A 14,971-nucleotide genomic window follows, 5' to 3' on the forward strand; every position below is an offset into this window, starting at 1 on the left:
ATAACAGTGAAATGCTGTAAAACTATTGGAACCACACAGATAATCAAAACATTTTTAAAGCTGACTTTTAATAGACCAAAACGTTTTATGAGGAAAAGGGAATAGACCAGGCACCTACTAACAACTGTTTATTCTGAAGCATGCTTTATAGAAAGCAAACATCCTGGACATTTACTTCTAAAAATCTGAGATAATGGGCTCATCCAAACAATCCACCAAAAAGTGCCCCTTAAAAGATCGACTAACTTGGTATAAGACTGCTTCCTATAGAAAAGTGGCCTATTGGAAGGGGAGAACCTGATCTGCTGCAGAAGATCCCAGGAATGATCCCTGGCATCTCCAGATAAGACTTAGAGGGACCCCTACCTGAAACCCTGGAGAGCCCTGCTAGACAATACTGAGTTAGGTGGACCAACAGCTAGACTCTGCATAAGGCACTTTCTGAGCTCCAAAATAAGGAGTGTAGCCAAGAAGGAAGTCCTGTCCCTGTCTTCCTATTGTTGTTCTCTATGGTTGCAAGCCAACACACCTTTACTTGGAATTTAGTCCCACTGAAATCAGTAGGATTTACAGCTTCAGGATGGGTCATAATGGAAAGCTAAAGAAATTGTGAACATTTGTTGCTCACATCCATATATTTTTATAAGCTTGATCTCTAATGCAGATTTGGACAAAAACAGATGGGAGGGACCAGAATGACTCCGTAATTATCATTTTTAAGTCAAGCCTGGAAAATCATAAGAAGAGGCTGTTAGATCAGATCAAAGACCAGTATAGTCCAGCATCCTATTGCCTCAGTAGCCAACCAGATGCCTGTAGCAAACCCACAAGCAAGACCAAAGCATAGAACATTCCCTACCATAGTTTGCAGCAAATGCTATTCAGGAGCATTCCTGCCTCCAACTGTGGAGGCAGGGCAGCGCCTATCAGTCAGGCCTCTCCATATCACCATGTTGTTAGGAGGCAAATTACAAGTAAATGGCCCAGAATGGCAAGGAAATAGCCAGAGAACAGAATTAGCTTGCCAGGTGGAGGGTGGCGATGCTACACTAGCTTCACTATTGGCTCCCAGCTGTGGGAGAAGAAGAGATGAGGTGGTGGTGAGGCTGGTGTGGTGCAAACACACTAGCAGAGCCAATCTCATGGTTCTGCTGGTACATTTGCACTGCGCTGACCACCATGTCACCTCACCAGTCTCCCTTCCAGTAAGCAATAGCAACCCACCTGCCAGGGAGCTAGCATAGGCTTTTCTGCTAGCTAGTCTGGATGTGTGTGTAAGTGGGCCTTCTGCATGCACCTTCTGCATGCACCTTCTGCATGCAAAGCAGACAATCTACTGCTGAGCTATGCCTCTCTATTTAAAGCATTGTCTGTTTGTAAATGGAGTCAAATATTACAGACCTACAGGACAATCCTAAAACTGCAGTCATCTTTTCCCCCCAAAGAGAACCCAACCAGGGTAACTTCTGCCCTTCACCACTTGGAGAAGTGGGATGAACATAACAACATGATGTACTTAATTGTCTTTGCTAGCCTACTTGCTTCTTGCTATCAAAGTCCGGTCAAAGATTGAAAAGTGCACCTCCGGGTCACCAAAAACACAATAATTTATATTCAATACTTGGGCAAAAAAAACCATTTTCCTGTTAATTGCAAAACCTAAACCTGCTTAAATCCCTCTTTTATGGGTGACAAGTTCAGTGCAGTTAACGCTTTGGTCGAAAAGAGTCATTCTTTATTCACCTCCGAATGCCAGCAAAGTGCAAAAGCATTCATTGCCAAAGGTGCTTAAGTGTTATTATGCTTCACTAAAGTGCAGAATCTGAGAAAAGGTGATCTCATAGATGGAGCTGTTAATCACTGTTAATAGGTCATTTAAAGTGATGCTGAATATTTCAACTGTTTCTTCCCTTTCCAGAAATGCTGGCATTATCACCTGCATCATATGAGACTGGTCTTGCTGGATCAAGCCAAAAGTTTTGTATATCATATTGCTACTGAGATATTGGGCAGTGGCATACTAAACAGGGAGGGCAGAGGTGATTATTCCATACCTATTGTACAGGAAGTCCCAGCAGGACAGTGAAAATGGATTCTACCTGCCCTAATGAAAATAGTCTTAAATTGACCAAGTAATCCACAGGATCATCTTTATTCTCTTACCTTAACCCCTCATCCATCCCATCAACTTTAAAGGCAAGGTAAGAAGTAAAAGCATGCTTTGGGGGGGGGGGACAACCCCAGCCTACCCAGACCAGAGGGTTTGCTGATAGTATTTCCCAGCTCTCAATAAGTTCATTTCCCTAAAGTGCCTCTGGCGTCAAAGTCAGGGAGGACCCAGAGGTTGTGGCAGAGATTATTTTAGCAGGGGAGGGCGCATCTCAGCCAAGAGTGCTCACTTGATCATTACATGCACACACTTCCTTTCCTGATCCTTAAGCAATCAATTGTAGGCATATCTGAGCATTATAATCTGACTGTTCTGCTTCTGCATAAATACATAATTGGATTCTGGAAGCAAGTTCTGGATTCCCCTGATCTTGGCTACGCTTGCAGCTGATCTACTTGGGGGAATTAAATCTGGCCTGCGAGTGGCAAAAACATCTGCTGAAAATGTGAGCAAATGCATTATCCACACCCAACACTAGGCAGATGCACACTTGTTATCCAACTCTTTCTCAGGGTTACAAGGTACAATTCATGCTTGAGGATGGGGGGGGGAGGGTGTTGTCTGAGACTGTCAAAAGAAATGTTTGCAGCAGTCAAGAAGGCACATAAACTGGCAAACTATGGGATAGGCTACTAAATTTAGAGTGGTGGGGGGTGGAGGCATTCAGGATCGTGAGGGCAAGTGTGCCCATGTTTTGGAGAGCAGTAAAATGGATAGGAGCACTGGAGGGGGAAATATTTTCTTGCTCTGGGAAGTTTGTGGTCACTGGCGGCCAGAGGTTCTGTGTTGTGAGCCAATCAAGCTAAGTGGGTGGTTTGGAATTTAAAAAGAGGAACTAGCTTCAGATAAATGCTGGTTGGATGAGTTCTGCAAGCACAAGGGGACACCCCTGCTCTCCTCCCTACAGGTTACTCTTGCACCCTCCCCAGATCTGCTCAGGAGGGTTGGGAGAACCCCTGAATTGTGTATGGGGGCAGAAGAAAGGAGATCATTCTGTCTAGCAAGCAGACATTATTGTGCTGATGGAATGATTGCCTTGGTGTGAAGCTGAATTTTACCCTGAGTGCCTCATGTGACTTGAGAACATCTTGTAAGGCAACAAGCTTGGTGGGATATCTTATTGCCCCAGGGGATGGTCTGAAGGCACATGAGGCCACCAACTTGCTGCAGCTAAGCAGCTCTGCATCTGGTCAGTGCCTGGATGGGCACCACCAGAGAACCACATGTACTCCACCTTGGCTCCCATGACAGAAGGAAAGGTGGGATAGAAATGTAAGTAAATTGAGAACATTGTGGGTTTGTAGACCACAAACCACCCTCCAGCAAAGTGGTCTCTCGCTCTTGAGGGCTTCAGCCACAACAAACGCAATAGCTTTCAAGGCGTTACCGGACTCTTTGTTCTTTTGTTTTCGAACCGCCCACTGAGGAAAACCACAGAATCCATCGGTGAGAATGAAATTCACATACCCTTAAGTTCTGGCTGTCCCCTCTTGTCTCTGCCTTTCTCTTTCTTTCACATTTTAGACGTTGCTCCTTCTTTTTGTTTGCTTCTTCTTAGGTATTCCTCCCTGTGTTTATGAGATTTATAAAAATTCAGCAAGATAAACTAGGGGAAAGACTTTGAAATGTTTCAAGGGCTCTCTTTGTGAAAAGGAGGGCTTCTGCTTCTATTCAAAGAGGCAAAATGTACGACTTTGATGTCTTTCATACGCCTGTCTTAAAGAGAATGAGAGAGAAAGAGACCCTCCGTAGAGTGAAGCTGGCTTGACTCCCTCCCTGCTGCAGAAAGGTTCAGGATTAAAGGTCTAATCTAGAAGATATATTGCACACCAAACAGCCGAGCCATTTAGGAGAGCATTAAATGGCACTTAAACTAAACAATTGTCCTTGGGAGCTGTAGTTTATAGCAGACTGCTCTCTAATATCCATGCTGGGCTTTGAAAACAAGATGTCATTGTTTTATGAAAACACACACACATTTAATCTTCCCCTCGTGAGACCACTCATGAAACTTCTGGCTGCTTGTGCTGGCGAACACCGTGAAAGAAACAAATGGGTTTAGTGACTGAACAACTACTGTTATACATACTCTTATATTTGATTTCCAAGATCATTTGCATGTGTTGCTCAGAACATTTTCTGGTACAAATAAGCAAACCACATTTTCCCGTCATGGATAAATGTCCCATTTGAGAGTGTTTGGAACAATGTTCCCACTCTTTTTATAGATGAAAAATATGAAAACCATTCGAAGCAATGTGAGAATGTCAAATGTACATTCATTTGGGTTCCGCCGTTTTACCTACATCCACATTTATGGAACCATTAAGATGCAGGGGCCAAAAATAAGGACCACCCAGATTAGGGTTACAATTTTAATATTATTAGTCAATGTAATAAAGAAACCAGTAACAAAATCCCTTCTGCTTTCCAAATGAAATGTATAGGTGTTCATGCAGGGCCAGGCAGTAAATATGAAGTCCTAGAAAGGTGAATGATATTTAACTTGCTTACTCTTCCACCCCATTGTTCATCATTATCCTTATTATTAGTTGGCCTTATCAGCTAGGGAACAATAACCTGCAGCCATACAATGGAGCATTGCCAAAAAGAGTCCCCCGAAGTCTACAACTCAGTGAGGAGGTTTGACAGAACCGAGAGCAGCAGAACATCTACTGTGGGATAGATGTCCACAGACTCTCATTTCTCATAGCCTTCTCAGCCACCATTATCAACTTTATCAGCTGGGGCCCAGAACTGAATTCCCACTTGCCCCTCCAAGTATGACTCCTCCAGTCTATTGAACTCACATGCTGCTCACAAGCTTCCTATGGGCATCTAGTTGGCCATTGTGAGAACAAGTTATTGGACTGGGTGGACCAACCCACCAGGCCTCTTCTTATGTTCTTATGTCCTGGTTTTGGGATATTTCAAAAATTGCTTCCTCCTGTTTGAGTCTGTGTACAAAGAATCCCATGTGCTCATCCATTAAGCTCAAGGAGAATTTGGAGAATCTGGAATTACCTCCTTCTATGTCAAGACAACAATGGTTTTTTTTAAATAAAATCATTTGTTTATTCTCTTGCATTTTTTATCCATTTTTTATGGAAACCAAAGGGGCATAGCTGGTGGTTCTTTGATGATCACTGGTCCAGGCACTGACAAGACCTGCTTAGTTTTAGCAAGGTGGTGGCATCATTTGCCTTCAGAACATGTTCTGGAAGCAGATCCATATAAAACCATGGCACTGAAACACCAGGAGCAAATCCATCAAAGGCCCTGGCTTTAAAATGTCCACCAAAATAATACCTTTTTCCAAAGCCCACGTAAAAGAAAGCAGTGCAGGTGCCAGCCAAAATTCTCTGGAAAGGATGTCATGATGGAAAAGGACCTTTTGATACAAGCTGTGCATCCAAGCAGTGGGGGACCATTAGCTATGACACCCCTGAAGACCTCTGTGATCAGGCACCAAGATCAGGTGGTCCTTGAGGTATCCTAGACCCAAGTTGCTAAGGGCCTCCAAACTAGGTCCAAGAATAGCCCAATAAAGACTGCCTTGCAATAATTGAGGTTGACAAAGTGTTGAGCATTAAGGTGCCATAAAACTCTGTTATTTTTGTGAACATGCATGTGCACATGAGACACTGCCATCATTTGAAGGGCTTTCACTAGCTCATCTGAAGTAAGTTGTGTCGGATCCTGATCCCAGTGGGCAAAAGACTTCACTATAGTTGACACCAATTAGTTACCTTTTGGGCTGAATCAGCAGGGAGAATAAGCAGTTGTCTGAACCTTGGCTATGGTTCCAACTTCTGAGCAGGTCAAAACTGAGGCACATGCTTTCAGCTCTCCGGGGACCTTGGTAAATGGAAGCTTCTGCCTCTGAAGAACAACACAAATGTGCATGGGAAATGTCCATGCTGAGTTTTCAAGTTCCCTCATCAGTCTCTTCACTCACTGGGTCATTCATGCTTAGCATCATGTTTATCATGTGATTAAGCACTGGGGTGTCTGCAATGCTGCTTGAAATTCCGTTTAACTACTTTTTAATTAAAAACAGTAGCTTACCCACTATGGAGTTTTCTGTTTGTGAAACCTTCTTCTGTGAAAGAATTTGGACTCAACTCTCCTTTTTTTATTTTTTTTCTTGGTCCTTTTTTTCCCCTTCTCCTTTTGAGCTAGCAATACTTTTCTCTCCTTGGCTACTTCTGTTTTATTGTCATCCAGGAAAGTTCAGTAAGTGCTATTTTCTACTTTCATATTGGAACACTGGACCATAAAGTTTCACTACCTAGTAAACATACTTTAATAGAATGGTGAGGAATGTGTGGTCTACGCTCAATTCTAACTCGCATCATCCCTGACCATCAACCATGCTGGCTAGGGCTGATGGGAGTCCAGCAAGACTTGAAGAGTCGCAGGTTCCCCATCTCTACTTTTGTACTTAATATTGCAGTACTGTGCTTTTTCAGGCACATGCAGACACATCAGCAGCAGAATTGGGTAACCTGTGGACCAACAAATGCTGTGGTCTCCAGCTCCCATCAGCTCCAACCAGCATGGCCAATGGTAAGGGATGATGAGAGCCGTAGTCCAACAATTCCTGGAGGGCCACAGGATCTTCACCCCTGCTCTACAAAAACTACTGTGGACCTTGTATCCAATGTAGTGCTAAGTCACTTAGCGGTATGCTCACTCTGCTTGTGGTATGTTTTGCACCAGCAGAGTGTTGTTGCACAAGAGATAGCATAAGGAGGTTGCTGGTAACTTTCTTGCAGAATAGATTGTGCAATATGTTTCACAATGAACTTCTTCTGCTAGTGCAACTGTTGGGTTGGCTTCCTCTAATGTGGAACATTAAAATGTTTAATTGAAACCTCATTTTCCCAAGGCAATTCATAATTATTATTTTAAAAAACAACAACAGCCTCCAGTTAGTTTTTATAACAGTTTTCCATATGCTTTCACTGTGGACTGTGGACTATCACTGTGGACTGTCTTGAAGCAATATCTGACCAAGGTCTTTGACTTGACAAATGATTACCATACAATTCCAGTGATGTCATAGAATCATAGAATCCTAGAGTTGGAAGAGACCACAAGGGCCATCGAGTCCAACCCCCTGCCAAGCCGGAAACACCATCAGAGCACTCCTGACATATGGTTGTCAAGCCTCTGCTTAAAGACCTCCAAAGAAGGAGACTCCACCACACTCCTTGGCAACAAATTCCACTGTCGAACAGCTCTTACTGTCAGGAAGTTCTTCCTAATGTTTAGGTGGAATCTTTTTTCTTGTAGTTTGGATCCATTGCTCCGTGTCCGCTTCTCTGGAGCAGCAGAAAACAACCTTTCTCCCTCCTCTATGTGACATCCTTTTATATATTTTAACATGGCTATCATATCAACCCTTAACCTCCTCTTCTCCAGGCTAAACATGCCCAGCTCCCTTAGCCGTTCCTCATAAGGCATCCTTTCCAGGCCTGTGTTCCCATGGGAGCTAATTGTTCCGCCATCTTCCTTAAGCCTGAAATATCTGAAAAGGAGCTTCACTTTCTGCCCCCGCCCCACCCCCCAACATACAGTTAAGGGTGATGTAATCTAAGTGTCTTGTGTCTGAAGCATAGCTATCGAAACAGCAGTTTTAGCCAGAGACAGCAATTTTGGAATGAGACAGACTATAAGACCTTTTCATTTCAATTTTGTTGTGCCAGTTCTGAAAGAAATCTCGAAAGAACTCTGTATGAATTATTAGATTTTATATCCCACCCCCTCCAAGAGACTCTCATTACATATGATTCCAATGTAACTTCATAGGTGAGATCCTAAAGTCAAATACATAGAATGCTGCATTAATATATTTGTTCCATTTAAAAAACAACAGCAGCAACCCTCTCAATTGTATGTTAGTATATTTTTTAGCTTTCCACAAGACACTCTAGTTAGACTCATCTCCTTTCTACATCTCTTAATGGAACCTCCCCACTCCTGGTACTAGTATTTGTCATTGATTTGATAATGGCTGCTTGTCTCCCAAGACTTTGATGTTGTACATAAGAGCCATGGATCAGTTGCATCCATTTTCCCCATTACTAGCCAAATATTTGGACACTCTCTGTTGAGTTGATTCAAGGCAGAACTGCACACTGTATAGACATATTTAACCTTCGGGAGCTGAACATTTTGTGATCTGGGAGAATTAATAGATGTTTATTCTAGCAGCATAAATGGAAGGGAAGGGTCTGGTTTTTTCTGCAGCAGAAGAAATGAAGAGGGGCTTAGATGGGTTATGTTATTACCGAGGGAGGGGGGGAAGGTTCAGAAGTGGAATATGCCAGTGAGGGAAAGCAGTTGCTCATGGAAAGTGCTGTCCTAATGGCATGTTTGTTGGGAGATTTTCAAGTGGCCAAATGCATTAGGACTTGTTGTGTGTTCCCACATTTTAAAAAAGCAAATGCTTTTTGGCTGCTGTGTTTGAATAATTTGGGACAGCTCAAAATATACCACAACATGTGTCTTTGGAAAGAGAAATTCAGAACTTTCCAAAGTAAAATATTTATTTTACAACCACTGCTACAGGAGGGAGCTTTTGCCTTCCTTGTTTGTTTGAATAAACATGCACTATTGTCTGAGGAGTATGTAGAGGGGACCACTTTGCTTGCCAGCTTTCTCCTAGAGAACAGCAGCTAGAGTTCGCCAGATAGCGTCTTTTTAAACAGTGCAGCCTCTTAGGGGTGTTTCAGACATTACACAGAAGCAAACCTGGGTTTGCCACAGAACATGCACTCACCAGGGAGTCATTTTTGCCCCCTTCATTCAATTCTCTAAAAAACTACACCCCACCTCCCATCCCAGAAACTGAACTCAACACACCTCCAATTTAAAAAAAATCTCAAAATACATAAAGCAACATTCTAGGGATTTATGAAGCCATATCCACCATCAGTTGGCTGCTTATATGCTGAACCATAGCAGCTAGACAGAGCACAGGAGGTGGCTCAGAGCTAGATTGTGCCCTTCCTTCCTTCCTTCCTTCCTTCCTTCCTTCCTTCCTTCCTTCCTCTGTTGCTCCTTGAACCCATGATTTGGAGCTGCTTGTTACAGGATTGTGACCTTTGTGTAGAGTAGATGTGAAATGGTCACCTCCATCATAGGAAGGGCTGGGCACATGCAGGGCCAGCCCAAACCAGTTTGCTGCCAGATGGTTTTCCATCTCCCCATTCCATCTACAGGAGCTGACTGACCTGGCAGTTGAACTGTATGTCCACGCCATGGGAGAGAATCCTCTGCTGAACCTGAGGGCAGTTAACAGGATTTGTGACAGGGTGGGTGGCATTCACAGTTCTGATCTCCACCCAAGGGAAATGGCCAGTGGCTCAGCAGGAATGGCCAGAGGATAATGTTGCCCCTGCTGCCAACTCCCCTATCGCCTACCTCCTGAGGTTATTACCTCACTTTGCCTAATGATAGCGCCTGCTCTGACCATAACTGGGAATCTACTCCACTCTGAAGAGCTAAAATAAATTCAGAGAGTCCCTCCACCCTCAAGACTGGATGCCAATGTTATTAGACCATCCTAGCCATTACAGCTTCCTTTTGATTTTTCTGAACTTTGAGAAATACAAGCTGAAGGAAGTCCGGATGTGGGAGCTGAATGGAAAACTCTAACACGCTAAGTGCGGCACTTTCTGGTTTCCTTTTGCAGTCCTATTTTTCTTGATGAACAGCTGTAAACATTGGTATAAAACAGAACACATTTTCCTTTAACAGCAACAAACAAAAAAAAGCTGGAAGCCACAAGAGTAAGTGCCATAAGGAAGCAGAATTTCCCAAAGGGTTCTAAATCTGATTTTACAATCCTCCCCCACCAAAAGAGTCCCTTGGAATTAGTTGGCTTCAAAAACAGGAAATTTGACAAAATAATATAGTGTTATTGTTTTCTGAAACCAGCTGGTTTCAAAGTTGGGTATGAAAAATGCTACATTGAACTATGGACTACCGTTGGCCAGGAAAACTCCTTAGTTAATTCCTTGAATTTGACTGATGGCTATGGCCCAGTTCAGATGTAATGGTGAACCATACTGTGTGCTATAAGGATGAGCTTTTTTTCCCAGCCGGAACTTGCAGGAACTCAGTTCCAACGCCTCTCAGGTGGGCACCATTGCCATTCTAAGAGAATAAGGCGTAATAGCACTGGCAAGCTGCAACCTCTGTCTTCTCATCTCTCCTTTCCTGCTCTGTCTTGTGAGAGGGGAGAAACTTAAAAGTCAATTTGTGGTTATCAAAATCAGTTAAAACATATGGCAGTCAAGAGAATGCATCAGCATCTCAGGTGTCAAAAGCTAAGCTAAAAAGGTGTGTCTTCTGTGGAAAGGGGATTTCATAACTTAGGGGCTGACACAAAGAAAGCCTTTCCCAATACATTTCTAGCACAATTCAAAGTGTTGGTGTTGGCCTTTAAAGCCCTAAACGGCTTCAGTCCAGTATATCTGAAGGAGCGTCTCAACCCCAATCGTTCTGCCCGGACACTGAGGTCCAGCGCTGAGGGCCTTTGCGGTTCCCTCACTGCGAGAAGCAAAGGTAAAGGGAACTAGGCAGAGGACCTTTTCAGTAGTGGCGCCTGCCCTGTGGAATGCCCTACCACCAGATGTCAAAGAGATAAACAACTACCTGACATTTAGAAGACATCTGAAGGCAGCCCTGTTCAGGGAAGTTTTTAATGTGTGACATTTTAATGTATTTTTAATCTTTGTTGGAAGCCGCCCAGAGTGGCTATGGAAGCCCAGCCAGATGGGCGGGGTACAAATAATAATTTATTATTATTATTATTATTATTATTATTATTATTATTATTATTATTATTATTTTCTCAGCCTGTCCCTCTGCTGACTTCTCAGGGTGGTAGAAGAGTGGCCCCTCTCTTGATGTTACAACCTGAATGAGTCTGTAGGGAAGGAAGCAGCTTTTCAGATATTTGTGGCTAATTCAAACGCTTTGAATTGGGCCCAGAAAGGAAACTGGGAACTGGTTATATGAGTTCTAAATATAGCAGTGATCAGCAGACAGTGATCAGGCTGCTGTATTTTGGACCATTTGAGGGTAGCCCCACACAGAGCAAGTTGGAATAATCCAATCTGAAAGTTGCCAGAACATGGAGTACCAGTGGTCAAGTCAGCTCTGACCAAAAGGAGTCGTAGTTGGCAAAGCAGCCTGAGCTGGAAGTGGGCATTCCTATCCACCCAGGTCACCTGACAATGTTGTAACAGTGTTGGATTCCGGGTGAATTTGCTCCTTCCATGAAAGTCCAGAACAAGCTGTTTCTGCACCTCTTGAACCCAAGAACTTAACCTTTTTGCCTTACCAGAACTCAGCTTCTGCCCTGATAAGTATGCATGTGTTTATCTGTTCGTCATCTTCATTTGTGATAAATACATATCTGAATATGGAGTGTATGTGTACCTAATATGCATATAATATTATGCATACAATAATGCATCTAATAACATGTATAATATGCAGGAATTGTTATTACCGGTATTTTTAGGCAGAACTGATTTAAAAAATAACTTCCGCAAAATAGATGAGTGAGATAGGAATAAGATTCTTTTCTTTTGTGTTGATAAGCTTGACCTTGAGATTTTTAGACAACTCTATCCCTGTCCATGGTTCTGTTTCCTTTCCTTGCCTCTAGCCTCACTCTGCTCCTCTTTATAATCCATCGTGAGAAGAAGTTGATTGGGCTTGGATGCAAGCACAGGTGGCGCTGTGGGTTAAACCACAGAGCCTAGGACTTGCCGATCAGAAGGTCGGCGGTTCGAATCCCCACGATGGGGTGAGCTCCCGTTGCTCGGTCCCTGCTCCTGCCCACCTAGCAGTTCGAAAGGACATCAAAGTGCAAGTAGATAAATAGGTACCGCTCCGGTGGGAAGGTAAACGGCATTTCCGTGCGCTGCTCTGGTTCGCCAGAAGCAACTTAGTCATGCTGGCCACATGACCCAGAAGCTGTACGCCGGCTCCCTCGGCCAATAAAGCAAGATGAGCACCACAACCCCAGAGTCATCCACGACTGGACCTAATGGTCAGGGGTCCCTTTACCTTTATCTTATCCCTGTCCATGGTTCTGTTTCCTTTCCCTTGCCTCTAGCCTCACTCTGCTCCTCTTGATCTTCCATCGTGAGAGGAAGTTGGTTGGGCTGGGAGGCCAGCACACAGATCCCAGTGGCGCTTGATAATTAATTGAGCAGGGCCACATTCACACCATATATTTGAAACACTATGATGCCATTTTTACTCATCATGGCTTCTCCCAAAGAATCCTGGGTGCTGCAGTTTATTAAGCGTGCTGAGCAGTGTTAAAAGACCCCTATTCTCCTCCCGGAGTTACAACTTCCCAGAGTGGTTTATGTCAGGAGCTTGTCCCACACTTGAGTAGCACCCTGGCAGAGACACATGCCTGACTGACATGTTCTCTCCCTCCTGGTCAATCGTTCGGGAGCTTCAAAAGCTTTCTTCTGCCTGAACATCACAGCGACCAATGCCAGCAAACATCGGCACACTTAGGGATCCGCTGAGTTTGCGCAGCAACAGACCTCAGCAACTCAGCATTTTGGCTAATCTACTTTATTTACATATAAACACACACACAACATGGCTCCCCCTCTCTCTAGCATCAGACAGCAAAGAGAAAAAAAACAAAGGACAGTAGTCCCACTTCACGGAACACAGTAACACAAACATCCTGTCTCCATCACTTCCCACTCTGTGGAGTCAAAATATATACCGTCATGTGAAAGACAACAATCCCATGACTGCAATCACGGAGCAGGAATTCTAACAGTTTAACCATCAATCCCTCTTCACAGTGAACTCTGGGAATTGCAGCTCTAAGAAGGGAATAGGAGTCCCCTAGGAACTCTCAGCACCCTTAACAAACTACAGCTCCCAGAATTCTTTGGGGGAAGCAACTGTTTAAAGTGGTGTCCTAAATAAATGGTGTGAATGTGACCTTTATGTCTTTTGAACCAGGCTCTGCTTAGTATTTCTTGGGTTTCTAGTAAAAAGCAAAGCAGATCCAACAACCGGAAGCCTGCTTACCCTTCCAGTATGATACATCTGCACTTTTGCAGATTATCCAAACTGAACTGAGTGGGGGTTGGGGGGTTGGGGGTGGATTATGAGAGTCAGTCACATTGGTCTAAGAGAAAATTATATGAAAATGATATATCGATGGTACCTAACCCCAAATAAATTGGCAAAAATGTATAAATCTAAATCAAATGTGTTGGAAATGTTAAGAGAAAGAAGGTTCTTTTTATCATATGTGGTAGTCTTGTAGTAGGGTTAAAGCTTACTGGGAAATGATATATAATGAATTGAAAAGGATGTTTAAAATAACGTTTGTAAACAAAAAACAAAAAACCCAGAAGCTTTTCTTTTGGGAATTATAGGGACAGAACTACCAGAACTGTATAGAAACATATTCATGTACCCTTTGTTGTTGTTTAGTCATTTAGTCGTGTCCGACTCTTTGTGACCCCATGGACCAGAGCACGCCAGGCACTCCTGTCTTCCACTGCCTCCTGCAGTTTGGTCAAACTCATGCTGGTGGCTTCAAGAACACTGTCCAACCATCTCGTCCTCTGTCGTCCCCTTCTCCTTGTGCCCTCAATCTTTCCCAACATCAGGGTCTTTTCCAGGGAGTCTTCTCTTCTCATGAGGTGGCCAAAGTATTTGGAGCCTCAGCTTCAGGATCTGTCCTTCCAGTAAGCACTCAGGGCTGATTTCCTTAAGAATGGATAGGTTTGATCTTCTTGCAGTCCTCCAGCACCATAATTCAAAAGCATCAATTCTTCTTTATGGTCCATCATAATTCAAAAGCATCAATTCTTCTTTATGGTCCAGCTCTCACTTCCATACATCACTACTGGGAAAACCTTCATGTACACTACTACATGAATAATGGAAAGAAGCAGAAGTTCCAGCAAAGAAAGAATGGATACAAAAACTTATGGAGTATGCAGAAAAATAAGAATTCAGGATAACAAACCTTTTTTAAAAAAAAATGAAATGGTTTATTGAATATTTACAGATAAAATATAAACAGATAAGAACATTGACAGGATTATTGTAATAACCTGCAGTTTCATAAGAGTATATATTTAAAGTAGATGAATAAATGAACTAATTAAGTTGGATATGCAGAAGATATTAAAAAAAAAAATCAGGAACCGCAGAAAGAGGGGGAAGGAAGTCATGTTTTGAAATGTTAAAATGATTGTAAAATCAGTGAAATGTATAAACCTGAAAAGTATATATTTATTTTTAAGTGAACAATTAAAAAGAGAGAGTGTGTGTGTGTCAATCAATCACATAACATAAAGAATCCTAGCCATGCCTTGCCCTGACACTAACCATCCTTTATTAACTTCCTATGAAGTTTGAGTCAGCCTCAGCAGCACATGAATAACTAACTGAAGCCATCTTTCCAACAATTCCAATATGTGTATAGATGCTCAGAGCAGCAGACTTTTTGAACCTGCCTAATGGTCTGTAGCTTTGGTACATAGAAAGAAAGAAAGAAAGAAAGAAAGAAAGAAAGAAAGAAAGAAAGTTCATCAGACTTTAGCTTGTCAAGTCTAATGATTCAGAGACACTGATTCACTTCGGATTTGACTGCTGCCCTCCCACTGGGCCAGTGTTGATGAATGTCAATAGAAAATTGCTAGGAGCTGGGAAGAAAATAGATGGCCTTTGGGGTTTTTATAAGGTACAGGTCTTTGTCATGCCTCAACTAAATCCTAATTA

Source organism: Podarcis cretensis (genome assembly GCF_951804945.1).
Source record: "Podarcis cretensis genome assembly, chromosome: 3".
In the NCBI taxonomy this organism is placed as follows: Eukaryota; Metazoa; Chordata; class Lepidosauria; order Squamata; family Lacertidae; genus Podarcis; species Podarcis cretensis.